This window comes from Poecile atricapillus, chromosome 2, assembly GCF_030490865.1.
Source record: "Poecile atricapillus isolate bPoeAtr1 chromosome 2, bPoeAtr1.hap1, whole genome shotgun sequence".
NCBI lineage: Eukaryota > Metazoa > Chordata > Aves > Passeriformes > Paridae > Poecile > Poecile atricapillus.
This window is the reverse complement of record NC_081250.1, coordinates 142,551,170-142,568,323: the sequence shown is the minus strand read 5'-3', so window position 1 is coordinate 142,568,323 and position 17,154 is coordinate 142,551,170. Positions and strand designations below refer to the sequence as shown.

At 40.9% G+C, this 17,154-nt stretch overlaps 1 protein-coding gene and 1 long non-coding RNA gene across 14 annotated transcripts in view; one reads left to right on the top strand and one right to left on the bottom strand.

Annotated features, from left to right (window-relative positions):
* Positions 1-17,154, top strand: part of MTSS1 (MTSS I-BAR domain containing 1) — a 125,594-nt gene that overhangs the window by 34,258 nt on the left and 74,182 nt on the right. The gene's annotated exons all lie outside the window — the stretch shown is intronic.
* Positions 3,376-14,368, bottom strand: LOC131576577 (uncharacterized). Its single transcript, XR_009277009.1, has 3 exons — positions 14,154-14,368; positions 13,700-13,916; positions 3,376-6,080 (listed from the first exon to the last, which is right to left on the bottom strand). It is a non-coding gene; the product is annotated as an uncharacterized LOC131576577 (long non-coding RNA).

The window sequence follows — 17,154 nt, the reverse complement described above, 5'->3', positions numbered from 1 at the left end:
AAAATTAATCAAACTAGTACCCATAAGAAGTCTTGCTTGGATTTCTGAAGGAAATACAGACTTTTGGGTTTGGTTGTGTCTGTCATCTCTGGTTTTGCAAAAAATTCATAGGTGGAGAGATTCTTGCCACAATTCAGATTGTGCAAGAAAACATACCACCTTCTATAATGTGACTGTCCTGGTGCTCATGGACTGTGTCAAGCCACAGCCTGGAGTGGAATGTCATGGCCAGGAGAGAGTAAGGTGTTGTGGAGAGAGAGGTGACTCCCATTTGGGGGTGGTTAGCTGCAAGAGTTCAAGTGAATCTGCTGTGAAGAGATCTGCCCTCACAGGGCTTATGACCTGTTCAGCACAGAGCTCCCATGGCTCGTGCTGTTCCTGACAGTTTCTCTTCAGAACTGTCAGTTTTGTTTGCTTTTATTTTTCTTCCTCTTCTGGATTGGAATTTCCCAATGCAAATGATTCTATGCCCAAATTGTCTGAAGGTTACCCCTTTCTGTGAAATAAGCAGAGCTGTGTTGGTGGGAGCAGAGCCAAGGGTAGAGGCTTGCATCTTGATTTCCTATGGACTTAGTTCATTAATGAAATGGATGGTGGTAGTGGGTCACTTAACACTTGAGTTTTTTGCAGTTTTTGTCAGTGAGAGGAGACAAAAAGCCCAGCTGCAGCAGCGGTCATGGAAGCTGCAGGTGTGAGCTTGGCTGGAGAATGCCAAGCTGCCATCTGTGGTGAGGCTTTGTGGAGATTTCTTTTGCAGGCTATTTGCCTAGAAATGAGATCAAGAATACAAAATAACAGGAGAACTGAAGATAGCTTTCCTCCAGTTTCTGCCACCTTTCTGGTTAGCCAGAAGTCTGTGAAAGTGTAAGAGTAGAAATTGCATCAGGCTTAAGGGATGAATGTAGGTGGTTCCCTGCCAGCATGTTCAGTCTTTCAGGTACTTTCTTCCTGTGTTGCTTTAAGTAGGTTTGTTCTCTGCTGTCTAGAAGATGTGGAAAAACAGAAGTAAAGTTGCAGGTATTATTTGCATAAAATATATAAATACAAGAAAAGCAGCAGCATATTGCATTGCCTGCTTATGTGGTTAATACCCATTTTTGTGCCTGTGCTCTGACATTTTAAAGCTAGATAACTACAGTAAGTAACCATAAGAATTTAAAAAAAAGAAAAAGAAAATGTGATGGTTGTCATAATTAAGTCAGTGATGTCCTTCCTATATGCATTTTAAATTCCTATATTTAAATTCCCACTATGCTGTTGAACACTTTTGTCTGTTATGCAGAATGTCTGCTTGTTTACGGAATGCCTTGGAGCTGCATGGATTCCCTCGCACTGTGTGCAGAGTGGTTTGTAACAGTTAGGCATGTGCTGTTCTGACCAGGGAGATGTGCTTGGAGCTGTGCTTTGGATTGCACAAATAACAGTTTCCAGGAATGGTCATGAGGATCAGCAGGAGGAGCTTTGAAGAGTGCGTGGGTGCAGCATGATCTTTGGCTGAGGGGAAGCCCTTTGCTGGTGGCTGGGGGAGCTGAAGCTATTCTGAAATGCCGAGCCTGAGCAGTTACTTTCCCAAACAGCTTCCTGGAATAACAGAGAGAAGGAATCTGAGCATGCTGTGTCTCCTCCCTTTTCCTCCTGATTTGCACTACAAGGAGTTAGGCAGTGAGGAAAGTGGTTTTCTTTTAAAGTTGAAAACATTTTCATAGGTTACATTCACAACTGTCTACTTTTGAGACTTTTTTTTTTTTGAAAGTGGAAGCTTTAAGCAGCTGTAAGACCAGAAATGCAGCACAATGCATTAGCGACTGTATTTGTCATTCTCATCTAGAGAGAAAATGTGCTGATTACATTAATTTCTTTTTTTAGCTGGAGAGAAATGAGATGCTGGTCTTTATTCAGCTAGCTTTGTGTATTTGCAAATTGCAGTTTCAACTATCTGGGTAAAAGTGATGGGCACTTAACAATAAAAAGAAGTTAATATCTCACTATCTCTTTATAGAGTTGATTGACTAGTCTTTTCATAACAATGAAATTTACATATTTATGAGCTGGTCTTAGAGTTTGGGTAATTTTTTTATTGCATTAAATTTATTTATATCAACTACTGCTAGATGATTTTTCTTTTGGTAGAGGCTGAGAGATCTTCTATTTGACAAGACTTGAAAGAATTAACAGATGATTTTGCAACATCTATCCAGCAGCTTGTTACTTGGAATTTTGATTTGCAATCTAGAGCACTTCAAGTGGATGTGTCCACTGTATCAGGAGTAAACAGTTTTAGCCTTTGCAGATTTGCTAGTGCTTCTATGCAGCTGCCAGACTGCCAGAGAATACTTTTGTTATATCACATTTACAATAATATCTTAAGGTGACTTATTTTTCCTGCATACCAGTCTCCTAGTTATGCTCTTTAGAGCCTGTCTTTGAGTGGTAAGCGTCATATTTTTGATGTTAAAGTGATAATAGCTTCAGCAGTAGATCTCTGGTTTATATCCAATTCCTGTTACCTGAGCAATTAGTCTGTACCACAGGCTGCAACCTTCAAGTGTCTTCTATCATGCATTCCCAAGGGGTCATAAATCTACAGGTGGTATGACCTGGCATCTCCTGTAAAGGGACTGAAAATGAGCTATTCTGAGGCTTCATTGAAAGGATGTATAGCTCCTGCAAGTTAGCTGATGGAAATGACCAGTGTGGTGCCTTCATGGATCTGCTGGATTAATTACTATAATAAGCAGAAAAAAGTGGTAGACCAAGACAGTGTGTAAATCGGGGAGGATTGCAGCACACCCATTATCCAGCTATTGTCTTTCTCTATGTGCAGGGTTTGAGGATTCTGGCATTCAGGGATCTCTTTGGCAGTAAAATGTGGTCATCCTAGTGATTAGAGGAGCTGGTTGGTCAAAGATGGAATTGCACAGGTCTACAGAGGTTTATGTCTCAGGACTGAGGCTCAGTGTTTTACTTCAAATGGCATGCTCTACAGAAAGTGTTAGTGCTAGACCCATACATCTTCTCTGCTTTGAGCTTTGTCAAGGCACTGATCTTGTCAGTTGCTAAATGTCCTGAAAACAAGATGAGGCTTAGGCTATTCAGAGCTGGATGAGTGCCATGGAAGCTGAGTGACAATGCAGTTGCAGGTCAGTAGCTGCAGGTTAATAGTTAACAGTATGTTTAATGAACTTTCTGATTGCAAGACCTGTGAAACATTGTGATTGCATTCTCAGCATTGTGTGTTGCTGGGTTTGTCTTGGAGGAAGGAAAAACTCATGTGCCTGGTACCATCAAAATAACGGCTTGAGAACCTTTCACTCTTCCAATTCCTGAGACATTTACACCACAGAAGTAATCAAAAGCATAAGAATTTAGTCCAGAACATTATTTCCTTTAATCCATGACTTTTAAAGCATCACAGTTTTGTTTCTGTTAATGCAATGCAGAACACATGTCTTGCAGTTTTGGAGTAGTTCTTACTGGTACGAGCATCTCTAATAGCTCAGACATACTTCATTCAAATCAAAATATACAGGGGCCTGTTTATAAACCCTCAGAGCCAGGTTTATGCCATAGACATTGACTGAGGCTACTTGTTAATTGTGAGAGTGGACTGGATATTTAGTTCTTAATTTCTATGAATAGGGTTTTTCTTAGCTAACCTCATTTGAGTGGAAGCGGGAGATTGGGGGAGGAAAAAGGAATGGGAGAGTGTTCACATTTATTGGACAAATATTTTTCAAAACCCTTAAAGTTATGTGCTGTAAATTATACACTAGAATGCACATATATAAGGTGCATTTTTGTAGTTGCTGGAATAAACATGGATGGCTGGGACCCTTTGAGATGAATATTGCTATCCTAAATTTAGCACTTCCTAATTAAGGAACCTCCCTTGCTAATTTTTTACCACTGAGTGGAATAAGGGCTGTGCATTGAAAATGTATTCCTTAAAATTTTTCAGATCTGTTTGTGACTCTATGATGCTATGTGATATTCTGTAGAAGACTCAAGTGAATCAGGAGAGATTCTGGGGCAGCATCCTGGTGTTCAGGGACATCCCAGTGCAAATTCTTGAATTCATTATACATTTTGATCTTTGTCCTTGGATGTTGTATGTTTTTCAGTTGGTGGCAAATAGAATTTTCATGTATGCAAAGGAGATAGTAATGTGGTATGTAAATGAAAAATTATAGGAAGGGAAACTTTTGGTTGCTTTATAATGTATTTTCCCCATAAACATTATTGGCAGAAGGTATTTCAAACTTATAGCTACAATAAGGAATTTTACTACACCCTCTTTGGCATACGTGCAAGTTGTTTTATGGCACAGCAAGTCAATTTCCTGGACCTACTAATATCTTCACTCTTACAGAGGACAGAATCATACAATCATTTAAGCAGGAAATGACCTAGGATAATCTAGTTTAACCATAATGTTCAAGTTTTGTTTAAATTTTTATCTCTCTTGAGTTCTGAAGATAGGATGTGTTGTTTAAAAGTGACGTTGCTTGGTTTAAAAATAAAACAAACCTTCAACAAAATAACATGCAGATAACATATAACATACAAGTCAAAATCAAGGCACTTTGCTAATTCAGACAGGATTTCTTCCTGCATATTAAACAAGCTGAGAACAGGGAAAAAATAACTTGTTTAATAAAAATAGGTTTTTATTGTTGTTAACTTCAGAATCTCCTCAGACAAATGACGGTCAGACAAAATATAATGTAAGTATTTAAGTGAATAAACATTCTGCCCCAGTAATAACAAAGCATATCCTATCAGTTCCATGTTTGTACTGCTGCAACTTCAGGTGCAAAAAGAGATTTTTTTTCCCCTTTCAGTCATTCCACACTTCTTTTTCCAAATCTATGAACTGATAGAGCACATCTGTGCTACTTGAGAACAAAAAACTATGAAGTCATAGTCCCATAAATAGCTTGTAGGATGAAAATGCTGAAGACAGCCTTCTTTTCATCTCCTGTGGGTCTCTTGTACAGGACTCTGGAATCTTGGCTTTGATTCTTCATGCAGAGTCTTCACAATATCCCCATCTGGGCTATGAATGTAGCTGAGAACAGATCTGCTTTAGATCTTCGTGGCTAATAATAACTTCAAGAAACAAATGCTTCTAGCAGAAGAATGTTTGTGTGGTCTCTAAAACAGACCAAGTTAAGACAAAAAGGAGAATCCAGAGCATCCAAATAGCATTGAACTGGTATCAGATGCCAGAGTTGTACAAGCAATTCTCTCAATTGACAAAAAAATTATTTTTTAACTTCTTGATAAATCCTCTGTCACAGTGAAAATTCCTCTCATCTTTCTTTTGTGATATTTGCATAGTCTCCCAGATAATCTGCATTGTATTCAGTAGAGTGTCTATTTAAAATACAGCATTTTGCAGAGCTTATTGTTTCTTTTTTTGTAATAACATACTAGGTCCTTTTCACTGGCATACGTTTTTAATCATATTTTCTTGGAAGCAGGATGTTATGTATTAAAATATCGCTGTTCAGTGTTTCTTAATTGGTAAAAGATCAATCTGTTTGTAACTGGTAATTACTTTGACTACACCTGCATCTTGTAAAAATACCTGCAATACCTTAAATATGACTACATCAGGCACAGGAAAGACATCATAATTTAAATATTTGAGTAAACATATCAAACACATTTTGGATGGGAGGAAGAGAAAATTGATGGTTGGACATTTTTATTTTTAAATGTCATGAGGGTTGTGCTTTGTTGTGAAATAGTGTCTAAAAATGAGAGGAAGAAAAGAGATTGGCAACGTTTCCTCATTCTTCTGAGAGGAAGCAGCATCACACAGCTGACCTGGGAACGTGTGCCAAGAGATGACATGAGTGTCTCGAATTCATGCGAATGTTACTGTGGTCTTTGCAGTGTCTGAGGGGGTAGGGTGAGGCTGGGAGGAGGATCTCAGGATTTCCAGTGTTTGAATAGAATAGGAAACAAGATTCAAGTGAACTTTTGAATGAAAGTTGAAAGAAGTCAAGGTGACAGCAACCTCACTGCCGGTCTCAAAACTGACTTGCCTTGAGTGTGAAGTTCATCCTGGGTGCCTGAAAGAAGAAAAAAAAAATTCTGGTTGGATTTGAATGTTTTACACTTCCACAGTTGTGGGGTTGGGGTGTTCTGGTTTTTTTTGTTTGTTTGTTTGCTTGGGTTTTTTTAATTGCAAGAGAAGAAACACTGGAATGGGCAATACTTACAATGGTCTGAGGTATTTAACATCACACAGTCCCATCAGCACTGAAAGCAGGCGAGTTTGACAGTAAATTCATAGCTTCAAATTCGTGGAAGTTCATGTGCATGCATCCTTAGAGGCTTGGGGAAAGGTGGCTTGAGAGCTGCTCAGCAGAACAGGACCTGGGGATGCTGGTCAGCAGTGGCTGAACATGAGCCAGTGTGTGCCCAGGTGGCCAAGAAGGCCAGTGGCATCCTGGCCTGGATCAGGAACAGTGTGGCCAGCAGGACCAGGGCAGGGATTGTCCCTCTGTGCTCAGCCACACCTTGAGTGCTGTGTCCAGTTCTGGGCCCCTCAGGTCAGAAAGAATATGAAGGTGCTGCCATGTGCCCAGAGAAGGGCTAGGGAGCTGGTGAAAGGTCTGGAGAACAAGTCTTATGAGAAGTGGCTGAGGGAGCTGGTAGTGTTTAGTCTGAACAAAAGGAGGCTCAGGGGACCTCACTATCTCTGTAGATGGAAGGAGGTTGTAGTGAGATGGGGGTTGGTCTCTTCTGCCATGTGTCAGATGAAAGGATATGGGGAAATGGCCTTAAATTGTGCCAGGAATGGTTCAGATTCCATTTTTTCTCTCTAAGAGTGGTCAGACATTGGAATAAATAACCCAGGGAGGATGCGAAGTCATCATCTGGAAGTACTCAAGAGCCATCTGGGTGTGACACTTGGGGTTGGTTTAGGGGGTGGTTGTGATGGTGCTGGTTGGCAATTGGAGCACATGATCTTGAAGGTCTCTCCAACTTTGATGATTCTGTGAAAATCAAGCCTGGCTTAATTGGTTCACATGCGTTTTTAAAAAGCTAATAAGTAAAGATTTAAAATTCAAGCCTTGACATGCCTTTTCCTGGGTTATGCATGAGTGGATGTAGTTCACTGCACAGGAGATCTGGCCTTACTAAGTTCCTCTTTGAGAGCATGCCTTGGTGCTGCACCCATGTTTGCTGGTGCCATTTTTAGCAATAAATGACAATCCAAAAAGCAGCATGAGTGCCCAGTATAACATCTTGTATCTTTAGTCTTTGGAGGAAATGCTGTAATTTAGTCTTTGTGGAAGTAAAATGTAAATATGTAATTGTGTAATTAAAACTATGCAAATTTTTTTGACTTCTCATTCTCCACATCCACACAACGGTAAAAGCTCAAAACTATCAACATTTTAAACAGGAGGAAGAGAGGGATTCAAAAGTTTCATATAACCTCATGGGGGGATGGAAGAAGTAAGAGTTAAACAGTTATGTGAATTTAGTGGTAACAGGTTTTTTAAAGAATTAAATGGCTTGTTTGTTCTGCCTTACTCATTTAATTACAGCAGTGTATTAAACTTCTTCTTTGCAGTGAAATAACCAGTAACAGACATGTTTAGGTTACATTTTTTCCAGAGACAAGTCCCTGCAAAAAAGTGCATTTGCTATATTTGCACACCCATGTAGGTATAATAGCTGTCTGCTTTTAGTTTTGAATATTTGTTGAACAACCAAAAATAGGTTTCTGGAGTCTCTGATGCGTCTGAAAACCAGAGTTTGAAGGGCAGGCCAAGGTTCACATCACTCATGCACAGCAGTGTATTTGTTACCATACTGTATGACAAAAAATAAAAATTTTGGGGATTACTTTGGAGGCTTCCCAGACACGTAAAATGAATGTTCAATCCTTCTACTTTGATGTAAATGCAATTTATAAGTTCCCATAGAACTTGGTCTCTTCCCAGCCTCCCCCTCAATATTCTGTTGTATCTGAAAGCCTTGGTATTTCAGTGAAGGGGAACTTTGGCATTTGAGGTAGCTGATTTTCAGCTTCATATACATTTTATCCAAACTAAGGTAATGCTGAGGTGGCACAGTTAGTATTAAGAAGTGGGGGATTAGGGTGCAGTTGAGATTTCGCTGTCATTATCCATTTTCACATGTTGCAGCCAGAAATGTTTTTGCTTTCTCTGCCAAGAAGCAGATTAGTTTATGTTGCTCCAATTGTGGAATTAAATTTTCCATTTTAAATACTGCATAAGAAAGTTCTGTTTCACAGTCAGGAAAACTTTCTTCCAAAGTATTTAAAATCTCTTTCCCACAGAAAGAGAATGGGAATCAAGTAGATATCAAAACAAGCAGCATCTAAATAATTATTCAGGCATAATTAGTCACCCAAGCCTCAAATAGAAAGCCATTTGGAAGCTTACATTTTGTTATTTAATTCTCAAGCCAAACAAGTGTCTACAAAAAGCATTAGTTATGGAATTCAGAACTGTTTTTTCACTGCCATAAAAAGGTACACTTGATAACCATTGATACAGTTGTAACTATTCCAGTAGTAGTTTACTAAAAAAAACCCAGGCCTCCCCACCCACCCCCCCCCTTTTTTTTTCTACCCAGTTAGTTAATTTGTGAAAGGAAAAGAACTATTTTCAGAAACTGAAAAGGGAGGGTTCAAGTAAGTCTCCTGTTTTATGAATTAATTGCTGAATATCCCTTCAGTTCAGAAAGAGCAATTTATTTTCCTCTGACTATTTCCAAGAGGAAAATGAACTCCTGGGAAGGAAGCTGTGGAGAAACAATGGGACACACGGAATACATTAATCTAAATGTGAGTGTATAAATGGCATAAAACGTGTTCTGGAAGATATCCCTCGTATAGAAGTAACCTGCACTTGCTAGCAGAAACCTGCATCCTGTTGATGTCAACCAACTGTAAGGAAATACTGTTAGATTCTTAAAATAGGATTAAAATAGGCTGTATGGCTTCCATGAAAGTGTATCTTCCTTGACTTTCTGAGACTGACCACTTCATGAAGAATCCAGTGAAAATCCTTGCCTCTCTCCAAGAAGCTCAGCCTCGGTTCCCCCAAATGCCTAAGTGCAGTTGCCAAGTGGCTGATGCCAGCTGTCTGCAGCCTGACTTGTCCCCTCCTGGGAGGCTCTTAGCTGGTGAAACAGTTCCCAGTTCCTTTAAATATAGCAACACCATGAGTAGTGAAACTGGAGAGAGTATGAACTCACAGCATTTTAGCAAGAGTAAAGCTTTGGTATCTATCTTACTTGCTTCCTAGAGACTAGCAGTGTTTGATTTACATGGATTAATGTATCCCAGCATTCTTTCTTGCACTACCTAACTTGCTTGCTGGAGATAATTGTCTGCTCTGTAAGGGGTAGTGAGTGTGTCTGATGCATGCACTTACAGCAGTTAATTTCATTACCTTTAACTTTCAAAAAGATATAAAAAGGAGCTGCACTTGATTAAAGACAGGGCTTTGGGAAAAATACCTGTGGAGTGCCTGATTACAGATAAACAGATATGGTGTCATAGCTTTATTGACAGTCCAGTTTTGTCAAAATGGTTTGTGCTAAGTACCCATAACCTCAGAGGGACAGGGAAAAGGCTTAGAAAGCTGGATAGTTCTCATGTGATTATATTATCATGGGTGTATTTATGTCCAAAATAGAGAGAGCAGCAGAATAAATAGCACCAGTGTTTATTGCAGAACTTTGTGTTCTGTTTGTTGTGCTAACACAGCAAGTAGTGTGAAACAGCAGTGACAGAGAAGTATTTATGTAATTAGGTGATTTATGCAGTACTATCCTTGTTCTTCTCCAGCTTCTGCACTTGCTGCATGAGAATCCCACCTCATGCTATACTCTGTGTTTTCTTTCATTTATTTATTTATTTGCATTCTGCGATTAATTTTGGGACTGAAAGTTGTGTTGTAGTCACACTTAAGAATGACGTAGTTTGTCTTGACCAGATTTAGCAAATGGTTTCTCTGTACCAGAGAAATCTCCCATACAGTACTTGAGAAATAGAAGCTTGCTTGTCTTCTTCCTGGACAATCACCGTTTTGGCTTCTGTGGTCTTCGACATTATGACTACACCTTGTCATAAGAAGTGACAGTATATGATGTTCCTGATGTAGCCCAAAGAAGAAAATGAGATCTCTTCACAGAGGTGAAATTGTTGGAGTAAATAGAAAAATCCTAGCCAAATTCCAGCCATTACACATGCCATTTTCTTGTGACCTCTCACAGGACCATCACAGTGCCATTTACCATTCTTTTTTTTTCTTTTTTTTTTAATAGGAGTTTTGGCCCACATACCAGTGTTTATGTTAAGGTGGGGTAATAAACAGAGAAAACAGACTTTCTGCCTGGTCATTCAGGGTGCTTCTTTGCATGGTGTTTTATCCTTAAGATTTTCACTGCAGCTGAAGTTGCATGTAAGGGAATGTCAGGATGGAGTTCCTTTATTTGGGTGTAAATCTATGGTGTGATGCCCATTGCCTCTGCAAGCCCCTAAACTCTGCTTCCCTGGGTTTCTTCTGTGTTCTCAGTTTCTTAGCCCTAGTGGGGATGCTACTGGCTTGGTGAGATCAGTAACTGCAGAGGTTACAAATGTGCTGCAGATTCTCTATATAAACATCTTGGTCTTGTTTTTGTACTAGTTCTGGTACTACTGCCAAATACTATTACTGTAATTGGCCAAAGGAAGCAGGGGGCCCAGGCTTGTACCAGAAATAGCAGCTCTTGTTAATGTACAGTGGTTTGTGTTGTCCGTGTGTCCTTCTGCAGTGCTCTGGGAGGCAGCTAGTTGTATTGCTTTTCTTTTTTAACGTTTGTATCAGAACTGGTTTTGGAAGAAGCAGAGTTCACTCCTGGTCTATGCTCCAGGAAAGTGGTACTTAGTTAACTGGTAAGAGTTTGTATCAGAGGAGGGCATTTGTATGATTGCACTTGATGGGGAAAAGGGAGACACTGGGAGTTTAAATAAGTCATCCCTTTCTTTCAGTCACTTCTTTTCAGATGTGGTATGGGTCTTCATTAAATGTTGCATGAGTGCTGTGATGAAAGAAGTGAGTTCCTGGCATTAGAGGCAGAATGCAAACTATTTGGGATGGTAAGTGATCACATTTGGATGTGGGGGCTGTGGCCAGCAGCTAAGTCTGCCCTATTCCAGCCCCATGGGAACAGCAAAGCTCAGGAAGTTCCTTCAACAAAAAACAGCACATAAGCTATCCTTGCAACAGGGTTGGAAAGATGTGAGAATTATTTAAGTTCGCAGTTTAAAAACTATTCCAGGCTCCATTCTGTCCCTGTGTAACACTCCATACAGTGCTACAATTGTGTACCCAGTGGGTCAGTCTGTCTCATCCCAGTCTGAGAGGATTCCCCCAAAATGCTTCTTTCCTTGTGCTTGTGGCTGACAGGAAGAGCAGGCTGAGACTGTGTTTTAGATTTTGTTGTAAAGCTGCAGTTTGTGGTTAGTCTCAACTCCTCTTGAGTAGCTTGTTTCCACAAAGAGCTGCTGCCTTTGTGTGCCCCAATCAGGAGATTGTTTCCACTAAAACTGGAGTTTTAGTGGTGGGAGTGGACAGTGGTGGGAGGCAGAGGAAGGTCATTGCCAGCCCCCCAAAAGGAGAAGGGTGCCAAGCATAACCCAAACCTCTCTAGGGAACTGGTAGCTGAGCCTGTAAGGCTCAGCTGTGTGCTGTAAACTTGCAGTGGAGCAGCAAGCTGCTCTGGGATTTGGAGCTGCTTCCAGCTGTGCAGTGATAGGCAGCAAGAAGTGTCTCTTGTATTTGAAGATGACTCTCACCATGCACTGAAATGCACTTGAATTTGTTGGTCTGAAATAGTACTGGTGCGAGCAGCATTGCATCAGTGCCTTCACATGACAAATGGCACGGAGCAATGGCTAATAGCTTTCACTTCCCTCAGAGGTTTGCCTTTGTCTTCAAAATAAAATATTAAGAAATTGAGAGATAGTGTTTTTCTTTCTCATTCCTCCACCCATACACCAAAGAGTGGAAGCAGTGATCCTGAGGCAGGGGTATTGCTTTGGGCCTGTGTGCTTCTGCATGGTGACAGAGTTTAACCCTTTGGACCCCACTGAGCATATGGCCAAACAGCTGTTGCCTATTTACGTCCTACAGCAGCTGCCCTCAGCCCTCCCTTCCACAGCACCAGCTGGTGGGGAAGCCACAGAGAAAAGCCTCTGCACCCACACATTCCTGTTCCTCTGAACTGCCTGTGGGTTGCTGGCTGGCTGGGAGTCTTCTGTTGGAAGTTATTAAAAGAGCACCCAAGTCTGGTGTGCCTAAGAAATGCACCGGTGGTTGCTTTAAAAGCAAGGGGAAAATAGAGATGTTTTATTTATCATAGCCAGCTTTTTTGTGAGTGAAAGGGTTTAGTTTGGAGGTGACCATTCACATTAGTGGAAAAGTTGGTTTTCACTCTGTTTCGTATCCATTTGTCCGAGTCTCCATGTCTTAGATTTTTTAGATTTTGATTTTAGATTTTTGATTTTTTAGACTTTGCTTGCCCTTTAATCCCTGGAACCCTGCCAGGCCCAGGAACTTTAAAATTATTTTTTTAAAGTTAATTTTAGCCCTCATCCATCCTAAACACTGTGTTTTATTTTAACCAGATGAGAATTAAGTAGCTGAATCTAGCTGATGAGGGCTGTTCCAAATAGATCCTCGTATTCCCTAGCTCAGTGTTGAAGTTTTATGGCTTGGTTCCTGTGTCTGCAAGGAGTTTCTTTCCATGTTAAAGACTGAACAAATACTTTCCTCTGCAGAGTCTTCTGACAAACTGGTGAGAGGAAGCCTGGTTTCACAAAATCACAGGAGAATGACCCACAGTGGCAGAGCTTTGATGTGGTGGTGCACTGGCACAAGGAAGCTATTGAACATTAAATTATGCCACTGCTGATTGGAATCAGTGAGCCGCCTCTTAATACTCTGGTTTGGTCATGGGACAAAACTCAGCAGTAGAGATCTGTGTTTCTTCACTGCCATTTTAAAATAACCTAAATGAAAGAGTTTGAGCTTACTTGATGTGCAGATCCCTTTGAGCCGGAAAAGCAGGGCTGCGGCTCAACTGGGCAGTGGCTGGTGCTCTCAGCAGGGCCACAGTCCTGTGACTAACGCAAGTTTGGGGTATTTTTAGTGTTCTTCCTTGAGTTGTTTGCCTGGTCCTCTCTGCACTTGGTTAGTGCTGCGAAGGTCACACAAAGATAATAGACAGTTGTAAAGAGTGCTGAGGGGGCCGGCTGGTCGAGATGGCACTCCACCAGCAGTGCTCTGCTTTTGAGATAGAGGGATCAAGAAGGGCTGAGAAGTACTGGCATGCTGCTTTCAAGATATCAAACCCAGCTTTCTTCACACCTCTTAGCTAGGGAATAGGTATGTGCCAGGAAACAAATCCAGGCATCAGAAAATCAGCGACCTGGTCAGTTTGTCTGAAAGGATTAGGGAGTAATATACAGCCTGCAACCCAATAGTCAGGATCTCTTATCTTGCACACTTCCCATTCAGCAGTGAGTAGCAGTAGCCTGTCTGTGGAGGGATCTGCCATCGCTGAATATATTGACAAAGGGAAATGGCAGGAGACTCCCTTTACTGCTGGACTCTCCTGTAATCAGGTTCCCCGAAGTGTTTGTTTTTCTGCTTCTTACCTTTCATCTTGCATTGTGAGTATTACAATTGCTGTTGGTGGAGGGTGAAATTAATCCATCCCAAGGAGTGCTGCTGTCCTTACACAATGCTGCTGTTCAGGGAACTTAATTGTGTGGCAACATCTCATGAAGAAACCCTAAAACTCTCTGAGAGGATCAGGACTGAAGGGAAAATATGCAGCTGAAGCCATCTCAGACTGTCTGTCAGGAAAAGGCTCTGGGAAAAGTGGGGAAGAAATGAATAAAATAAGTCACCAAAACAACACAGTGGTGTGTTAGCAAGAGCTTTCTAGCTACCAGTGCAAAGCACAGCATAACTGGAAGGAAAGGACATTCTTGGGAGCAAATAAGAATACAAATAATAAAATTACTTTTTCTGTGTGTATTAGATATTGAATGAAATACGTTGGACTACCTTCAATGCAAGAACCATGAGTGAATTGTTCTAATTTACCTTGCAAAGTAGATTTGTTTTTCCCTATATCGTCCACCTGGAACTGCCTCATTCAAAGGACATTTCAGCAGAAGCAGGCCTTGACTCCCAGCTATTCCCTCTGCTTCTCCTCCTTGTTTGTTCTTTCCATTTACCCAGGTTCTCTTGAGGGATGAGAGATGCTTTTCATTTTTCGGAAACTTCTGGCTATGCTGTTGTGTCTGTGGTTTCCTGAGGAATGGTTGTGTGGGGTTTCTGAACAGCTGCTCAGGGCAGACCCGGGCTGACGACATCAGCCTTGGAACTCTTTCCATTACATTATTGGCATTCCCCCTGAGGCAGGACAGCTATCTGTCTAATGGAATGACACGTTTTTCAGTGCTGTCAGTCCTTAAATATCAAGTAAGTGAATTAATAGAGAGCAGGTGAATGTTTCTTCAGAAGAAAGTTTAATGTCATCTAGCTGTTTGATGCATTGCCTCTGGTGCAACTGTCTTGTCATAAAACCTGACATCATTTGTTCAGTTGCCTTTCAGAATTATTTGCTGATTTTCAGGTTTGTTAATTATAAGTGATGTTATACATTGTCTGATATCGGCTAGAATTACAGCTTTCAGATTGACTGCACAGAAAGAAAGCACTTTTCACTAGAAGACAGTGCAGCCTTCATCAATGTACCTGTCCGTTGATTGACAAATATCTGAAGGAATGACTTAGTAGGATTGCTCTGGCTCCAGCATTCAGTACAAATAGGTCTTTTTGAGTAGCATGGCACTGCTGCAGGAGCCTTTCATCAAACGATTTGAATGGGCTTTCTGCTCTGTAGTCACTGCCTTAATCCAGTGATGCAGGTGTGAAACCATGCTGCAGACTGAGCTGCTGTAGTGTTGTGAGGAGGCTGATGGTGCTAAGCTGCTGTTGCTTGCTCAGTTGTGGAGCTTGAACTTGTAACCTTTATATGAGCACTGTCTCTCCCAGTGAAGCCTTTTATTCCAAAACCAAAAAACGCAGCAATGAAAGGCCCACACCTTTCCCCCACAGTAACAAACAGTTTGTAGTAGTGGTTGATGTCTATCAGCTGGTCCCAAGGTATATTCCCAAAATGCTGTCAGTTGAACAGGAAAAAGTGGGTTAGAGAATTAGATGTCCAGTAAATTGATCTCTAGACAGAAGCAGGGGGTGTTAGGAGCACATGCAGCGGATTAACTGCTGACTGCAGTTGAGGGTGAATGCAGATAAACTTCTGCTGTAGCTTGCTGCAGGTTAAATGGCTTATTAGGGCATAGATGCAGCAGTGTGAAATTTTGGCTTGTTCATGTGGTTGTCTGAGAGAGCTACCATGGAAAAGGCAGTTGTAGCAATTTCTTCCTGTCTGCTCGTTAAGCCACAAACTTTGAAGAGGGCTTAAAAAATCCAAAAGACATCTTGATCATTGAGCTGCCCCTTTTGGGAAGACACCAATGTGTTGAGCAGATAGCTTTTAATATATCACAGAGAACCTTTGTCCTGCTGCTTCTCCCCCAAGACTGCAAACATCAAATAAATGCATCAATATAAAATTGAGTCCTTTGCCTCCCATTGAGCCTCGTGTTCTTCCAGTACTGTGTGTGTGTCCTTCACCTTCAGCATGCTTTATCTGGACTGCATGAGTGTGTTTATATGGTGATGCTCTATTGCATTCTGTTTTCCAGAAAATAATTATCAAATACTTTTCCCTATCTTTAAGTAGGTCAACCGTTAATCTAATTGATTAACTTTGTAGGTAGTCAATTAAATTGATTTACTCATATATGGCATATTTACCCACCGTATCAGTGTAAGTCACTATGTAGTTTCGTATAGAGGAGTTGTGAAAAGCTTTGCTGGACAGAACCTCAGGGGGAAAACCCTAAACCTAATAGGGAAGGCATTGCAAAAACCAGTTGGAACACTGATGTGTCTTTTAAAAACTAGTTCAAAGATGGTTTTGGCCGAAATTTCAGACCGTCAGCTCACAGGTATCTTCATTGAATGGTGAAAGTTTGAGGGTATTACAAGGCAGTACTTTGCTGGAAACTAACCCATGAAATGCTGCTCTGTTTTGACAGAGGAGGCACTGAAAGATAATATTTTAAAGATTAGCTCCTTCGGGGAGTTCAGCAGTCACTACACTTTCATATTCGAAGCCTGAAGTAGCTGTAACAGCTTGCTCATGTTGTTGAGGAATGGACCATCATTCAAAAGCTGACATGAATTATCCATGGAAAACAGCCCTTAGATAGGAGCCCCTTGGTGGTTGGTTAGTATAATTAATATAAGCATCTTGCTGCAGCTTTACATTTTGGTTTAGCAACTTCTCAATTTAAGAAGAGTCTTGGGATTGCTTAGATTTCAATTATCTCCCTGATGCTGGAGGTGGGGTTTTAACTTGATGTTAATTACATTCCTCAAGGGAAATGCAGACAGCAGGCAACAGTTAGGGTTGTGCAGACAACATAGCTCGCACCAAACATCTGAACCCAAAGCAAATGTACCATTTTAGGAGTTAAAAGTGCTGTGCTACTTGCTTTTTATTTTAGAAAGCCCCCTTTTTTTAAGGTGGCCTTTGGGGAATGTAGTAAATATGGAGTGTTACCAGACTTACATTCAAATCATGTTTTCCATGTTTTTTCAATTTTTTTATGAATCTTACTAAATACTTGATTTAAAGAATTGCAGTACAGGATAATGTGAAAACATGAACTGAATGTGCTGTAAACACTGAAAAGCTAGAAGACAGCTCAATTTCTTTACTTGTGGTACCTTTTTATTATTGATGTTGGCTGTGCTGCTGTCATGGTAGACAGGTAAGCCTTTGCTGTAAAAGTGATGGATTAAGCAAGGTTGGGCCTTCAGCTCAGTGCTCTCTCCTTGGGCAGATGCAGCATGCAGGAATTGCCATGGAACAAATCCTTTGGGAAATGCCTTAGGCATTGCTGTCCAGAAGGAATTGTGTTGGCTTTGGGGAAAGACGAGCTAGAAGATGGAAGGGAATTTGAGAACT